This window comes from Apteryx rowi, unplaced genomic scaffold, assembly GCF_003343035.1.
Source record: "Apteryx rowi isolate R43461 unplaced genomic scaffold, aptRow1 scaffold_241, whole genome shotgun sequence".
Taxonomy (NCBI): domain Eukaryota; kingdom Metazoa; phylum Chordata; class Aves; order Apterygiformes; family Apterygidae; genus Apteryx; species Apteryx rowi.
In genome coordinates, this window is record NW_020448764.1 from 353,685 (window position 1) to 372,354 (window position 18,670).

Consider the following 18,670-nt stretch of genomic DNA (forward strand, 5'->3'; position numbering starts at 1 on the left):
TTTAATGTCTGTCTAGTTGTTTAACTAGAAACATATGCCGTTTCTCTTATGTCATCATAGTTATCTGCAGCAGAGAATTTACATGTTCTTCAAATCAATAATTATTGAAGGTATGTTATTGGAACTAATTCTTTTCCAGTAAATGAATGCCAAGGATATTGGAGCAAAGCAGTAGAAGGTATGCCAGCTTAATTCTAAATCCTCTTCAGTGATACTGATTCAGACCTCCTAGCAGCAACATTAAAAACAGGATGAAAGGTCCTTTCACTTTCCACACTAATGCATGCTGGCGGTCACCAGAGAGGTAATGCATATTGTAAAAAGCACACATGTGATCGTYAATAGCTATTGAGGGATGAGTTCTGCAGATAAGTTCTGGCTGTTCAGAGCAGTGCTGGGAAAGCCTCTCATCGCCATTTAGATCATCTGCCACCTCAGAAATACCAAGAAACCCTGAAAGGACACAGAAAGCAGTGGGCCTGGATTTTCCATAGACTGACCTGATATTTCAGTGTCATTTACATGAAGTCAGAGTTTATTGATTTTAATTGAGAGATGATTCAATGCCTAATAAGATGCTCAATGAATAGGTCAAAAGAGTAGCAGAAATGCAAAGACCACCTTCCCCCCTTCTTGACAATGGGGAAATACTGAGCAAGTTGGGCACTTAAACTAGAACAAGAACCATTTGTCACATCCAAATACTTTCCTAAGAATTCATAGTAACCACCTACTTAGTTTAAACTTAGTTACAAACAAAAACAGTAAGAACTACAGTTGATCATGACCAATACAAATTAAGAAACATGCCAAGTGCTGCTACATCATGAGATCAGTACATGGGAACTCAATGTGGGAAACAATTCGGAAAGCAAAAGGTCACTGAACAAAGTAAACAACTACATCAATAAATAGAAACTGAACTTGCCAATTTCTAATTTCAGACCACAATCACAGCTTACAGAAGTATTATTAAAATGTGAAAACTACTTTTTTTCCTCTCATTTTCCTTCCATTTACACGGAGGAATTATAGAACCACATACATAAATAAAATACATTTTCCAGGTCACAGTTTAGCCAGTAACTGAGTATGCCTTATCATGTTTAGTATTTCTTTGCTGAATATGCCTCAGTACTTGTGGAATCAGTACACAACACTAGTACCAAAACTAAAAATTCACATTACAAGAAGTAAAAGAAATAGTCACAGGATGACAGCACCTTACAGACAGAATTAAGTATCACTACCACTGCTTAAAAATAAAATAATTACAAGCAATCAAATAACTATTTAAAACTCCATATGGACAAAGCGGGGGGGGGGGGAGGAAGATTCATCACTGAGGTACAGTGATAAGCTTAATTCTACTAGATGACTGACATGAGTTTAAGTAGTTGCAGAGCTGAAAAGCTAAGGATAATTCAGTACACAAAACACCTGAAATACTTGACTGACAACGTTAGAAACACGGAAACACATGAAAACAAATATTAGACATAGTAAACTGGCAAACAAACTGAAGGCATCAGCAGCTCTGCAGGTCTTCCCCCCTGCACCCACAACGTATTAAATAGGTAAAGGGAGAGCTTTGCTTCAGTGCCTCTACCAGAGTTAGCTGTAGTACTGAGAAGGTCACCTCCCACACCCAACCAACTAGAATGGTAACCAATTGAGACCATAAATCAGAACCCAACTGTTTAATTCAGAGCCCAGAGCACTAACTAAAAATCAGTTATTACAATCCATATTGCTCTACTGGGCTTTGGTGTTCAGCAAGGGACATGCTGCCTGCACTCTGTTCCAAGAGAAGAAACCAGGAGCAGGGAAGAAGAGAGCAGACAACTGGTAATTCTCACGCTGTATCCAGGAGAGATCATGAACTGCACTGTATTATTGCTTTTATGCTATATATTAGTTATCTTCATTATATCTCATAACCTATTAAAACAGATTTATTTTCYTGTATCTTGGTTAATTCATGTACTATTTGAGTTCTTCTAAGACAGAAGAGCTAAGTAACCCAGTTAAGAAATAAAAGAGCAGACTGAAAACAAATGGAATTTTTCAAGACCTTTGGTCAGCTGAAACAAACACAGATCCTTTTCCATCCAGGTTGTTCCTCAGGTTAATGCCAAATATTTTATAAGCTCTGGCAATCTTTGAGTGAGGCTATATCTTACAGTTTAATTTAACAATGGAAGACAGAAGAATTACACTGTAGAATACTTTACAAGTGCTCATGGCACTCAAAAACCAAACTGGAAAAAGGACTACAGAGCATCTTAGGTGATGTTTCCTTGGACAGATAAAATTATCCAGTGAATATTTTTGCTCTCTTCTTGCATGATTAATATATTAAACTACATAATTCTCCTGTCCAGAAAATGGCTTCTGAAATGTCTTTGGCTTCAGGTATCCTCGGTCATGTGAAATTAAAGACAAAAGCAGGTCTATTCAAGACAATTACAAAGATTTACCAGGTTTGCTAAGAGTCAGCAATGCAGTGGCAAAATGTCTTCAGAAGTATGGGTTCTGACATTTACTGTACGATAAAACAAAATTCGAGGAAAGGAAAAAAATTAAATGAGCAAATGCTGAAAAAAAAATCTGTACATCACACTGCTTAGAAAATTAACTAAGACTTTGCAGTTGTCACATAAAAAACGCCTGGTGCCATACAGAGGGCATGGAGCCATTTTAAGACACCTATATAAAATCATCATGTGACAAAACACTCCAGGCACAGCTCACGGGTTTCTATATCCTTGTCTTCTCTCATCTTTATTTGGTGTACTTCTAGTGGAGCAAAATGCACAGAGGCCCCAGCACTGAGCATTCACCTTCTAACATGCTGCATTTGAGCTTCATCCTGCTGGATGCAGCCAGCTCCCAAGCTACGTCTCAGCATTTTCTTTGCTCTTGAAGCCTATACTGTAATGCATTTCACAGGATCACAGRGCAGGAGAGAGCTTGAGATGCCCTAAGCATGGCAGATCTAGATCTACTCATGTTAGTAGGTCCCAGCTCCCAGCCCAGCCAGTGCTGCAGCTGCTGACCAATGCAAACACCAAGGAACTGGAAGAGGACCTGCAGGGTCAGGATCACAGAACACATGCAACAAGAACACCAGATGCAGGAATGAGACAGGCTTTGTAAGAATGAAATCAAGAGTTCTGTTTAGAAAGAAATGGGAGCACATGACAAAAAGGGGAGGGAAGCATGTGCTCTCAAGGCAGGTGGATGCTTTGGATGCCGTTCTGACACCTTGGAACAATCCCTCCAGCAGTCTCCTCTTCAGATAAGGATTCACCATTCAGCCACACCCAAGGCTAAGACTAGGGAAAGTATGTATTTTTGTCCATCTTAGAAAAAAAGAATCTGGTGTCCTTTTCACTGAATACTACAAACATTTCCAGGGGTTTTGAGTTCTTTCTTCAGAGCACAACCTTCTTAGCTTTAAAGTGTTTTTACCATCCTTGTGGGAAAACTTCCCAAAGGTAATAAAGATTTGATTCTCTGAGGAAAAGAAAGAGTCCTGGTTTGCCCAAGCTGGATCTGACAACCTTCTCTGCAGTGATAGCACTAAGCTGCTACAGGCTGTGCCAGGCCTGCTCCATGGATCTAAGTGAAGAGAAAGGGAGATATATTTCTCAAGCTGATCCTGAGCCCTACCTGCCAAGTTCAGGAACAGCAGAAGAGCAGAGTACCCAGTCTGGAAGCAAACTTGGAACACGCTGGAAAATGGGAACATTAAAGACAAAGACAAATTCTTGAAAGGAGATAAGGAGAAGGTAAGACTAGGATTGCTTAGACAAAGTCATGCAAAACCAGAACCGTTCATACAAGGATCAAATCCTTTAAGARTTAGGAAGGTGAGTAGATACCAGAGTAGGAGAGGGGGAAAGGAAGGACAGACAGACCAGGACTGGAGCTATGAAAAGAAAAAAGGGGTCTGGCTGGGTAAGCAACTAAGTGACAAAGACAGAAACGGTAAAGAGAAGCAGAGGGATTGAGACGCCAGATTTGAAGAGAAGAGAGGTTGTGATAGTAAATGAGGAGAAAAGAGCAAGTACAGAAACTAGACAAGAGCTGTGAAGAAACAGGGAAGATCTGTACTTGCAGGGTCTGGATCTACAATGGGACATAAGACTCCTGAACCTCTCAAAATGCCTATAAAGTCTTCTAGAAACCTTCTAGAGCTGTCCACATTGAAAATGTGAACACACTACCACTACGCTATTTAATTATCACTTGAAATGTCAGCGGTCTGGATGACGGATCCAAAAATCTCAGGCCTGCTGATAAGCCATGCAAGTAGACATAGATTAAAAGTACTCAGAAGTCTGGAAAAAAAATCAAAATTAAGGTTGATTGTTTAAAAAAAAACAAAAAACAAAAAAACAAAAAACCCCACCTTTGCTCAATCCCCTTTTACCTATGTATAACAATACTGTATCTATTCATATTATCAAACAGACTTTCTCCTTCTTCTGGGATGTCTGACTTACTCTGTGCATAGACTGCACCTACTAATGGAATAGGTCAGTACTGCACAGAGGAAGAAGTATCTGGAGATCCTACTTTATTCTGCCTTGCAGCAGAAGTTAAAAAGTACATATTAAGTTTAGGTAAAGATTGCAAGAGATGGAAAGGACTGGTACCACATTAATGGAGCAGAAAGCTATCCCAGGAAACTGGATTCCAAATCTACTTTTTCAAAGAGTTCCCCCGCAATGCTAAGCAAAGTTTTTTTTTAAGCAAAATTTTATAGTTGATCACTAACTGCATGCAAGATTAAGAGACCTCACTAGGTCATTAAGTCCAGTCCTGGCTGACATAGGCATCACCTTCTTGAAGTCCCATCTCTATGCTGATCAAGCTCTATCTGAAGTCCTGTTAAATATTTTAGGCAGTTTGCTTGGATTCACAGAAGAGAGGAGCCCTCTGAACCACAACAATACTCAATGAGAGCTCTATATCATAAAGATATTGCAGAAAGGTCAAATGCTCTGGAAAATCTAACCCTACAAAAGTCTCAAATTAAGCACTCAAAATTAGTAGATACTTCTGATRTTAACCTTTATTTGCAGTGGCTGTAAACACAGAAAACAATACTCCTGGATYGCAAAAAGTTGTGGAAAATAAATCCATTAATACCTGTCAACTAGTAAACTCTTAAGTCCTCATTTGAAGAAAACTTGAAGTAAAATGCTACCTTCATCATCAGAACAAGGTCTAGTAATGCAGTAAATGAAGGCAAGTGTCCATAAACTCAGCAAGGAGAAAAAAAAGTGCTGATAATTTATTGAGTATAATCAATTCTGTATACTGAATGAGACCACAGTCCACTGGAAGAGCCAGTACATAATTCTTACCACTTAGAAAAAGCATAATAAATACAGCATATGAGTCAGGACCTCTTGACTTTGAAAACTGAATAGCTTTTTTTCAATCTATGTCTATAAATACACATCCACAAAAAAAGCTAATGTAGGAAGTGACATAGGAATGAAAAAAGGATAGAAAATAAAGTTTTATAGTGTTTAAAAGAGCACACAACTTGAACTCTCCATACAACTAGAAGCAGTAATTGATGGGCTATACCACAGGGAAAACGGCTAAATCTGTCTCTTGAAATTAGACTGGACAAAGCAATAGAAAAGCATAAAACAAGGGAAAAACTTCATGTGGCTTAATATAAAAGTATGCTGAAGTGCTCTGTACTTATAACTGTTTGAACATGAACTTTCCCATTTGTTGAAATTGAGTAAAATAGGCATTTAACAATTTTATAGTAGCTATAATCTAAAAACAGCTGGATTCTCTTTCATTTTAACTAAATATCTTCTGTGTCCCTGCTACACAAGCATCATAGGCTTGTGAGCTGTAGTATGTATTATTCTGCTAAAGATTTCCACAGCAAGCACTGAGGCTTGACTGAGAACATTTATTGACCTTATGACTCAAGCCACTTTAAATGTACTTGCCTTCATTTCAAATACAAGTGCAAATAAGATGCAAGTTCCAGAACAGTTCRAAGAAACAAGTTACTACACTGAACTACAGCAAGAATTTACAGCTCATTGAGTAAGTGCTCAARGCAGATAGCAGGACCTCACAGCATACTCAAAACTTAACTGTATTTCATTCACCTACCTACTTTCTGATGAGGAAAGGAAAAGAAATTCCTGCTTCTAGATCCTTTGTAAATCCAGACTGAATTGATTTAAATTAAGCTCAAAATCAAGTTCAAACAATTTGAAGTGCATACACAACTAAAATTTTAGAGGTTTTGTACACCGGAGTAGTTTATACAGCTTCAGCTGATGCCTTTTTATTTACACATTTAAATGAAGATGAACTACAATATAATTAATGTGAAGAACAATTAAAATTTTTAGAGTGAACTCTGCAATTCTGTATACAGTTCCTCAGCTTTACTTTTTTGTTTTCTGCAACATAGGTCAGATACCTTTACCCAACTTCTAACATGCCTCTATCCTACTAAACAGCTGAATCGATTGATCTACTTCACAGAAAAGGAATTTTAAGCAACTCAAATGACTTGATAAATGCAAAAGTTCGAATAAGATGAAACTTCACCTCTAACAGCAATTTCCATGGGATCTGAACACGCTAGTCTTCATAAATCTAGATCTTGTCATGGCAAAGTAGCCATGCTCAAGTTAGAACTGAAAATGCATTAGTTAGGAGTATGTCCTTTAATCTGAGTCTTTTCAATCATTAACACAGCTTGTATAGCTTCCGGTGGTTTAACAGGCCATGAAGTTACCAAGTTATTTCAAATCCAGCTAGCATCAGACTATATACCCTGTGGCAGGGAATTCCAGGGATTGAGCAGGTCTTGGGTTGAATACACACTAAAAAAGGAAAAGCCACTTTACACACAGATGTCCAAACACAAAAACTGAAAACGATTTTACATGATTTTATATTGAAACAGGTATGTAACTTGTACAAAYGAGTCACATGGCATATTCTCAGTATCACTATCATTTCCCCATTCATACCATCTTTATGCCTCCTCATAATAGGCCTGTTTTTCTCACCAAGTTTTCACTCCTTACTTGATCCTCCCCCTGTCTATTCCTTCTCCACCCCCACTACCATTTTTCTATTCAGCAGCAGCCAGAGGCAGAGTGCAGAATAACCAGCTATGTATACATACTCCTCCCCTGAAGGGGAAACTAGCCAAGAATGTTTTTGACAAAAATATGAGGAATATYAGCTTTCAGGCAAAACAAACCTAAGCCAAGATGAATCAATCAAGACCACAAGCCTTGTGTTGCCCAGTGTCCTATCGCACAGGAAGGGAAGGAAAGTAAAACTTYTTTATTCTGCTGACCAAGAACTTCAGAAGGGCAATGTTCTAGAGGCAGCCATCCATTGCTACAGCACAGTCACTGGCTTATACCACTTTCAGCACCGTTCTGGATAGAAAAGATGTGAATTTCCTCTGACCCTAGCCTGGGTTCCTTTGCACATTCAGACTGCAAACCAAGCAAATTTCCCACAGCCACAGCACTTGTGGGCAATGTGCCAGCAGCAAAATGTCATAAAAGCAAGTTTTAAATAGCATACTACAGCATCTTCCACTTCCTTTCCCATCCCAAGACAGTATCCTCAATAAGTTTTAAGTTAGTATAGAGAATTAAAACAAGAAACGCACAGCAGAAAARTCTAGGAAAATACAAAATGAACATACAGTTATCCAAAACTTTACAGTCAAGACTCAAACTGACAACACCAGGTGGCTTCAACTGGAAGTTTGCTGAATATTTTGGATGAGTAAAGCTGACTCRGCAGCAGTGAGATCAAACACAGTCACTAGAGTTCAGAATCTGCTTGACTACACTGAGAAAACTGCATGCAGAAAAACTGTATAGAGTAAGGACTAAAAACCAAACAGACACCATCACACAGATAACTGCATGTTTTAACATAATAACAAATGGAATTTTTCATTTTGAGTTCTTAAACAAGACATTAACGTAGTGTTTTTCTTCTTTTGAGGAAAAAGAATGTTTATGGGTATGGGGAAAGGGAAAGACAGTAAGGAAGAACGATTACAGTGTTTTATCTAGGAGAGATATGTTTTGATTATATRTTCTCACATATTTTACTAGGAACATTCTGCAAAATTAAGAGCAAAGTATATTTTACCAGTACTGTTTTAAATTATGAATCAGAAAAAATACAGAAGTGTTTTCAAATCAACGTTACCTTGGAAAAACGAGCATTTATCCATTTTGTAAAGGTCTTTTTCTGTACATCATTATGTTCATCTGGAAAGATAAAGTGAGAAGAAAAGAATGAGTGAAAATGCATTCTTCTTAATCCTATATTGTTCAAAACAGATCACTTCAAGCAGTACCCAGTCTCAGCRAGAAGAAATTTTTGCCTAATCCATAAATAAAGCTGTTCAAACCTATACAAAACTTCGGTACCTGTAGAGTCACACAAATGTTTCAACTTTGATAGCAACCACAGAGTCTCCTTTGCATTCAAACCAGCCTCTATCAGCACTTTCTAGGAAGGACACCTATGCATCAAATTCACAGGCTTCCTGGCTGCTAAAGAGCAACCTATGAAACCATGGGCTCTTAATCAACAGACTTTCTCAGCATCTCTTTGCCCAGATATATTACCCTAAAAGCTGCCGAGATCCTTATTCAAACTTCTGATGCAGGTAATGGCTTGCTTCTTTCAGGAAACAGCACAACAACTGCACTACCAAAGCTGTTGAAACAACTGCTGAAGTGCTTGCATTTTTAACCACTCTCAGCCTGGTTTTACTCCTGGATTAAGGACTGATCGGTCATGGACTGAACATATGGGAAGGACTGGGCAGCCAGACAGGCACCTACAGGCATGGCACTGAAGAAATATCACCTAGGGTCCAGGCGACAGCCAGATGGAGCCAGTAGGTACAAGGAGGGATTATGGGAGAGCACTTCAAGGTCAAAGCATGCGGAAGAGCAGGGGCCATCAGCTAAACAGAGTAAAATCTGCATCTCAGGTTGTTTTTAAGAGAGCCATTTGGGAGTCAAGTGCAATTTTATAAAGCCCATCTCACTAAACCAGGTTGAATCACCTCCAGCACAACCCTGCCCGTATCGCAGGTCACCTCTCGGGTAAACTGCACTGAGCAGTGCTACAGGCCAGACTATGCCTCATCATCTGCCYGTGAATGACAGTGGATTACTTCCTGACAAGACATTAGGCAAAGGAAATTCACCCATCATGGATTTTCAGACCTGCTTTCTGCAGCCAACCAGAAAAGGAATTGGATACATATGGTCTGTTGAAGGACTTAACCTCCAAGTCTATGTGGCAGACCATATCCATGGCAGATAGTCTTCCATTTGGCAAACTTAATTTGACAGTTTCATCCCAGATCATAATCTCCAAAAAGACCTTCAAGACTTCATAAGTTTCTTGACAGATCAGTTCTGGGATATGATTTGGGTGCCATAGCAAGCTCCTGCCCTGGATGCTGTCTTGCAGAACCTCTTACTGTCAGCTGGCACCCATTCTTCCAAGCCCCTTACCACAACAAATGCCAGCATGATATTCAGACCATCTGTCCCTTCATTGGGATGAAGCCACAAAAACCTGGGTTGAAACTTGTAGAGTGTTCCACTTAATGAAATCATGAAAAGGAAAACAATTATACAAGTCTGCAGAGAAATCAGATTATGATCAAAAGGCACTGCTGAAAAGAGTATAGGCTTCAAAAAGCAGCAGTTGAGACTGTTTTACAGTGAAGTTTTACCTATAAAACCCAGACAGCATTTACAAAATCCCCAAATTCTACCAGAAGATGCCTCAAGTAGATGATCTCAAAAGCTTGCTCTTTCATGTGAAATATGCATATGCAACTGATGCCATCATGTCTAATGTGATATAACTAGCCATGCATCTCTTACACACGGGCTACTGGTGCAGCAGAACAAGTGACCAGGTGTTTTTTGCATAATAAGCATGAACTAGCAATAGCAACATAGGCTTGGCCTGGACAAGAATAGAAGCCATATTAGTAAGGAATGTGAGGTAACAAGAGTTACAAAACTTAATAAGCTTTATGAAAGTTGTTCATGAAAACTTAAAATAAAGCCTCAGGTCTGGGCTGCTTTTAGGCTACTGCTGAAAAACCAGTCTAAAGCATGTCAAAGAGCAGGCACCTGCTGTAATGCAGTGGATAGCTGCCATTATGTCACCTTTCTGTGCTTCTCCCTTCTGTTATCTAAAATTCACCTAACATAGTTGAAATTTCTGTTATACCTTGAGCTCAATAAGAAAACAAGGCTAGACCAATGCAAGTTTTTTGTTTGTTTGTTTTGGGGGGGTTTTGTTTGTTTGTTTTTAAATCAAGTAGTTTTATAATGGAGCCCATGGTACCTGTATAGCAGGCCACGCTTAAAGACATCTAGTTGAAATCCAAGGTGTTCTGGGGGAATACAAATACCTAAAATATCTCATTAACCCTGCTTTCTTCCCTCCTTGAAATAGAGCTCCCTTGGCATCAAAGATGAAAAKGAACTATCATCAGGATGCTCTGTGCAAAGTACCCATCTCAAAAGAGACTACCAAAGTCAAGAGCTCAAGTCCAGCTATACTGAAGAATGTCCATTTTTTCTTCTAGGTTTTTGCTTAAGAGACAGGAACAGGATCAGACAGGATTACTAATTGCCACTATTGAACTAAAAGAATTTCTTGTTAGTTTTGTACAAAAATTTAATTCCAAGTTCTGGCCATCCCTTTATAAGGCTTTCCATTTACAATAATTGCAAATACTATCTGCATTGAATGTATCAATAAAATAAGACTTAAATCTCTCTTTCAGCRTAACTCAGTTTAAACATCAGAGAGGTTATTGAATTCTCTCCCTTTCCTGCCAATACCCAACTACATACATACCACAATGCTTTCCTAAGGCTTTATAGTATGGCTTTATAAATCCTGTGTGCTAGGAGCTGTAGCCCCCCCGTTCTTCAGAGCACTCAGCCCCTCCATGCACAGTAGGGGATCACAATTCTTTTCCCRGACTTCAACATTACACCAGCTCCACCCTGTCAGAACTCCCTCAACAGGTCTTGCTCCCACAGCTCTCACACACACACACTCACACAGTTTTCAAGTATCAAATCTTCAGTTTCATTTAAGTACTCATTATGTGCACAGTAGTATATGTGGCATTTACTAAAAATCCCAACCTCTTCTTCCTTACTTCAAGATGAGGATTTTTTTTTAAGCCCTCCGACAAAAATGTCAAGAAAGCATTTTCCCAGTATAAACTACTTAATGTTTTCATCTCAGTCTCCCACGAAGATTATGAATTTATACACTCATATCAGCTTTTCAGTATCAGAGCATCCTTTCTACTTCAATTAAACAAGCAAACAAGCAGAAGTCACACAGTTGTTATTCCAAGTCTTCTCAAAGAATTCTACTTGGCTATAAAACCTACGGATAATACTTTTTCCAGTCAGGCTACACTTTCATGTTTGCTTTATAAGCCTCTGAAACTAGGATTTTAGTGAGTGGCCATTACAGCTAGGGTCATGTCAAACTTTCTGCTACAAATCTCTGGAAAGACAAGTTTGTAAATAAAACGCCAATACTTCATTAACAACAGTGATAAGTACTTTTATGCAACAAATTAATTTTCTGTAGATTTCTGTGAGTCTATGAAGGTAACCCCTGGAGGCTAAGAATGATTCACATAACAAATTAGCTACATTCAGTCAAAAAACAGTATTACCATTCAGTAGAGCATGTGGCACTACACACATACAACTTCTCAAGCAAGACATTAAAAATGTCAGCAGTCATAGATGAGTGAGAAACAAATTCACAGTCACTAAAATATTTGTGTTCTCTTTCATACTGCTGCAGCCTCAAAGTGAGCAGGGCTGCATAAAAGCAGAGGACAGAGTGAGCCAAATTCTGCTTCATCATTATACAGATTGTTTCCTCTGAAAAGTATGTCTTTGCCTGCCCTTAAGTCATTTAATGGACTTCTAATGGCTGACAGTCAGAACAGTTTGTTCCTTTAAGAGGAAATTAAAACAAACAAACAAACAAACAAACAAACAAACAAGCAAAAAAAAAACCCCACTGAACTCTTGTGACGACAACAGAGAAAAGAAAAGCTTCCTGTTCGGGAATCCTGTTTGTTGAATCTTGCTTGTTTCTGTTGTACAACATGATGTATGTCTATAAAACAAGAGTATACTCAAAACAAATGTCTTTTGTGATCGAATGCCCAAACTTTGTCCTGGCATTCAAACACTCCCACTAGTCACTCTTATAGCCCTACGTACCTCCTCCACCCTGAGCACTGTCCCCTAATTATATTACAGCACTTTCAAACTGCAGTTCATTTCCAATCTATTACTTTGTGATTATGATGTTCAGGAGCAAAAAGAAATTTAACTGCTCTAAATATAGAAGAGAAATAAAAGACAAAAACCTCACTGGGTTGTGGTTTGCCCTTCAGTTAACCTCTGGATCATACTGATAGTCAGCTTCCTCATTTTCCCAAAACGCATTACATTGTTACATGACAGAACTATGTTATTTAGTTTTTGAAAGATGAAGGTTATCACACCCAGAATAGCTGGCAGAGCAGCACTATAACGAGAGTGCCCTGGAGAAGTTTACAGACTGGACTGGGCAATTCCTGCGTTTTGTTTGCCAACAATTCTAGCAGAAATTACCAAGGGTCATCTCCACCTCTTCATTTACACCTGAAAATGTAAGAAGGCAAATGTAAGTTCTCTTTTTCCACAGTAAAGGAATTAGCCTGTGGGTTTCAATTAAGACACCAGGAATGTAAAAAKTCAGAGACATCCCTTTGCCTAAGCCTTTAGGCAAGCAAAAGTGCATCTATGATAGATATCGCCCCATCCAGGTCTCACCTGCACCTGAGAACCTGACAACAGTAATGAGARGCGAGAGAGTTTTTGTGTGCAGGCTTTTCTGGATAGAAAAAGCATTCAGCAAATAACTACCTTTCCCCCTCCCCCCCCTTTTTTTTCCCTTCTTCAAACTCAAAGACTAATTCACATATAAAACAGCACCAAATTGGTGTCCAAAATTTGAGGATGGACACAAGCATAGTGTTTATCCCCACTAACAAAGAGGCATAAAGCCAAACAAACCACAAAGCATAGAGTTCACATCTACTTAGCTCACAGAACAACCTCCAATGCTCATCATGAGTATTGGGCTGTGACTTAGTACAGAATAAACTCAATTAGCAGCTCTGTTTCATCTAAAAGAAACACAAAGTAAAACTTAAGATTGTTCTGCAGATCACTTCTCTTGCAACATTATGATCAGAACAAATGGCTCCAACAACAGGCATTTGGCTTTGTAAGCTTTCACTTTCATATTGCAATTTTAATTCCTGCAATCAGTGGCAAGCACAATGGTTTTCCTCCATTCCTTCCCCTTCCCTCTCCAAACTTCAGTTGGGCAAAAATACAACCAGCATAATAGTTTCTCCAGAGAGAAACCTGCACCTCGCTCACTGGTGTTTCCCACCAGCAGACGTCATCTGAAACAGAACACCACAGAAGAGTAATGAGGAATCCCTCTGGTTCTCACTAAAGCATACTGTGAGTCAAGGCTAAATTGTATTTACTTCACAATAAAAAAATCCCCCAGCAACTGATAACTTAGAAGAAGGCATCCTCACAGCTGAGGCAATATTAAAATAGCCATTTCCATACCTCCCAGCAAAAACAATCCAACACGCTATGCTCCCAGCCTCAGCATGCTGGAATGTATTTAAAAGGAAACTATAGAGAACACAAAAGCTCTCAGACACAGAAATAACACTGTGACACCACACAACAGGCCTTCTCCAACACCCACACTTATCAGTCAACTACTGTACTGTTTTCACATAATGACATTGCAAAAATAAAAATTCCAGGCCAAGYGTCACAACACCTCCAGCATACCTATTATCTGAGTGGCAGGTCAACGTTCAAGCATACGGGGCTGCTGTCAAGTCACCAGGGCCCTGAAATCCTGCTTTAAGTTTCCAGACAGCTAACAGGAACAGAGGGGTGCAAACCAAAGAACAGGCAGGAAGTACTGACAAAGGGCAAAGGGGATGGAGAAAGGAAAGGCCTGCAGTTCTCTGGAGACCTGGCTGCGGTAGGAGAAAGTCAATCCCCTGATCTGCCACAGCTTTAGAAAGTCATGGGGCCATGACTGTCTGCAGTAACCCAGATGTAACAGAAAACTGAGATACTGGAATGGCAGAAACACCACCACATGCAGCACTGTCAGGCCAAAAGAAGGCCCCAGATCATTCAGTCAGACACCTGTGTTTCAAGCTGGAAAAGTTTTTACCAAAATACTTAATTAGAGCAAAGTGTTTCTGCTATCAGGAAAGTGCACTACGGAAGAATGAGAGAAATTAAGTTATCACAAATGACAGAGAATGGACTGGATAATATGTGCCCAGTAGACATGAAAGGTCAAACCTCACTCACAGCAGACAGGAAGACACGTTCCCTCTCCCCATCTCCAAGATCCCAACCAATATGACTGGTAAGCAGAAAGAGAGGTGTGGGGAGGGGAGGATTCCTCTCCAAAAATCTGGTCATCACCATGTTCCTAAGCAGGCAAACAGGAGGGCACTTAAAGAGACGCTCAGCTCAGACTAAATCTATAGATAAATAAAAGGTAACAATTATAAACTAGATTTGCTACAGCTCGTTTTGTTACAAACACAGATTAAGTCTTTGCATTTCTGAGTGGTTACAAAGAAAACAGAATTGCTTTCCACAAGTTCATGTTAGCCACCTGCTCTTTTTCTCTGTCCAAATTAGAACTATTATTAGGCTCACTTGCATTTGTGGAGGTGATTCACAGGCTGTAAGGTCAGAGGAATCACTGTGATCATCTGGTCTAATCTCCTGCATAACACAGGCCGTAGAATCACACCAAGTAATTCCCACATACAGCCCAGCTGCATACCAGAAGCAGACACACACAACAGATGTTAGAAACCCTGCTCAGAGCAGGGTAAACAACATTGCTAGGGCATAGAAGGAAGCCCAGCCATAAACAGTGTGTTTGCAAATCTCTCTCCCGGCTAGTTATGGTGACAAATTTCAAACCAGAAAGACATCACAAATGACACTGTTCACCATCTTCAGGAAACAGTGCTCACAGTACAAAAGATTCACATCATTTTCCGCATATTACTCTGTGGTACTCTGTGGCCAATTTTTGAAAAACAAAACAAAAAACTTACATAGGAGTCAACTTTTCAGAAGTTTTAATAACTGCCTGGAAAAATAGACCTGATATGACAGAAGGAGATAAAGTAATATCCCAGAAAGAGCCTTTCACAACAAATTAGAGATACAATATATTCCATGCAGTGCTCTACAAAGTTCTGAAGTTTTTCCCAGGGCCCAGAATATTTGAGTAAGACAAAGGCTGAGTTGCTATATGCAATATGGACAAGGTAGCCACATTTCATATAACAAAACAAACAAAAAAAACACAACTGATCAGACAGATTATATCCTGCTCTGTGTCAGGTGGGTAAAGTAGTACTCTGTAAGGTTCTCATTAAAATCATTGAATTGGAGTTTCCCCCACTCATATTCCAGAGTCTCTCTCATCCCAACTCTGTTAAAGCAAGAGGTTTTCCTACTTTATTTTTCCCAAAGCCCAAAGACTGCAAACCCAAAGTCTCTTAATTGCCTGTTCTCCCACGATCACTCCAAAATCCTGAAACCTTTCCCGACATCGCTTCAGAGCTGCCCATCTTCCTTCCAGGCTCTTCCATGCATCTCTCCACCTTGCCCAAAATTGCCTTTCACCAGTCCTTCATCGCTACTGCTCTAAACCTCTCTGGGTCAACAGCTTTTCCTATACAAATAAAAACCATTTCCTGAGCAACAGGCTAATAATGCTTGGCTCCTATGTGCTCCAATTTCCTGAGAGGTAAACTAATAATGGCTTCTTGCATATGTGTATGTGCCCCAGCAGTGACCTCACCTCCTCCCCGTGCCTGCTCCGACCTCTCAGTGCAACCTCCCATCTTCCCCAACCCACAAGGTACAGATGGTGCAGAGCTGGTTATGCACTAGATGTTACCATACACATGCACACATACACACATAGACGCTGACTGGCAAGCCACTAGGCAACAGAAAAAACAACTACAGATATTATGAAAAGCCTCTTCTTCAGTAGAGACATTGTGTTGGGTGCCTTTTCTTCCTCCAGCTACTGGCTTTCACAGAACCTGAAGTATTTAATAGACTTTGTGACATGAAAATTGGATCAAATGTTCCACTGGTTAGTCCAGATTTGGCCAGTTTTTGCAGGAGGAAAAGGAAAAACAAGCATAATCGGTGTCCTTTTCTCAGGAAAAGGAGATTAATTAATGGATTTAAAGAAGTTGAATATGTTATTAAGCAAAAGCAGCAAAACAGTTAAAAAAAATTACACAAGTACTATTTAAATTCACCTGCAAATGAGCTAACTAAATATCACCTGATACAGGGAATATAGGTGTCACTTCAGCGACAGTAACTTGCAGACCAGAATTACTTAGAAACAAACTGAATTTATAACTATACGAAATTTAAATCTTTCCTAGGAGTCTGGTATAAGACATTCATAACTTATTATAACTCAATTGCCAAAGTTGCTAAGCAAAGGTTTAGATTTGCTGGGTTTAAATATCAAATTTCTGATGATATTTAGAAGTTTCATTTTAAGAGAAGAAATAGCATACATATACTTGGGCGTCCTCCACAAAATGTAACAAAAACTTTATTTTCCAGTACTAACTCATGGATTTAGAAAATAAAACAGTAAAGAATTGTCTTAGAAAGCAATAAACTCTTTTTCCCACTTGGAATTAAATTTCCAGACAAAAAAAAAATAGGCAACAGATCTTATTTAATATATCCCTTATAAACTTCATAAATGTTATAATCACTGCAATACCAATAAAAGACTTCTAGCACTTTCATATGAATACCTCAAAGCATCCCACAAGTGTCACAAGCTTCACCACCCACATGAACACAACACTGTTCATTTTGCTACCAGGAAGATTAATAAACTTTTGCATTAAAGTGTTTTCACAGACTCACCAAACAGCTAAAGTTGGAAGGGATCCTTGGAAATCATCTGGACCAACCCCTTGCTCAGAACAGGATCACCTAGAGCAGGCTGCCCAGGACCGTGTGCAGACAGCTTTTGAATATCTCCAAGGATGGAGACTCCAGAATCTCTGTGGGCAATCTGCTCCAGTGTTCAACCACCCTTACAGTAAAAAAATTTTTTCTTATGCTTAAATTGAATTTCCTGTGTTTCAGTTTGTGCCCATTGCCTCTTGCCCTGCCACTGGGCACCACTGAAAAGAGTCTGACTCCAGCTTATTTACACCCCCCTTTCAGATATTTTTACACATTGATCAGATTCTCCTGAGCCTTGTCTTCTCCAGGCTGAACGGCCCCAGCTCTCTCAGCCCCTCCTCATATCAGATGCTCCAGGCTCTTCATCATCTTTGTGGCCCTCTGTTGGACTAGCCCTAGTAAATTTGTCTCTCTCTTGTACTGGGGAGCCCAGAACTGGACCCAGTGCTCCAGCTGGCCTCACCAGGGCTCAGTAGATAGGAACATGTCTAAGATGATGTCACATGCTCATAGTAAAGAAAAGGAACGAATGAAGGAAGAAGGATGGAAGCAACCTACTGGTTCACTGAGTATTGTTTCTGTTATTGCAAACAAGTATGTTGCACAGTCCTCTTTCACAAGCTTGCCAGCATCTAACTTAAAGCTCATTCAATCACTTGCTAGAAAACTTTTCACTAACACAATTTCTCTTAACAGGCTAGGTATTGGAATGATTCTATATTATTTTGTGGCCAGCTTGTAACCATTTATTCATACACTAACATGTTTATTCTATTCACAACCCAAGACTTGCACCAAACCCTGTTACTCTTACAAATGCCAGGCCAGGCAATGCTTAGAAGACAGAACAGAAAATAAAAACAGACAAGCAAACCCCTAACACAAAATATTCCTCAGCTCAAACTGTTATATGCTCAACTCAGCAACAAAGCTGAGCCCCAACCTAACACAGAAATCACATGGGCAAATAAAAACTAATAATAATAATTTTGTTTCCAGACAGGCTAACTCTGAACTTCAATAGCTATTTTGTCGAGGATCAGAATCATGCTGATGACTGTAAATTATTTACCTCAGCCTATTAACCTTTGTAATTACTAAGAAGGAGCCTGAAATGTAGATGGCTTACAGCAAGTCCATAAAATTAGTTTGTTCTAGTGGTGCTCTAAAGAAAAAGGAAAAGGAGTTAAGGAAAAAAAAAAAAGTAGAAGAAAACAAGCAACCACTATCAGCCAGACACTGATGAATTAAAATCCAAAATATTTGATAAAACAAAAACACACACTCTCATTTCTATCCTTAAAATATTCTAGCAAGACCAACACAAAACCATCACCACAAATTAACCAGCTCCTATCTTCTCATCATCTGCCCAAAATACTCGAAGTGTTTGGTATTGTTATTGAGTACTAGTGAGGAAGATCAAGAAGGCATGTCCATGTCTTGAGACAAGGAAT

The 18,670-nt window shown here is 39.3% G+C and overlaps 1 protein-coding gene across 5 annotated transcripts in view; it reads right to left on the bottom strand.

The window, feature by feature from the left end:
* Positions 1-18,670, bottom strand: part of UTRN (utrophin) — a 366,002-nt gene that overhangs the window by 331,450 nt on the left and 15,882 nt on the right. For all 5 annotated transcript variants that reach the window (XM_026066463.1, XM_026066461.1, XM_026066459.1 and 2 more), the window contains exon 2: positions 8,248-8,309. The gene's annotated coding sequence lies outside the window, so the exon portion shown is untranslated. The remainder of the gene's footprint in view (positions 1-8,247; positions 8,310-18,670) is intronic.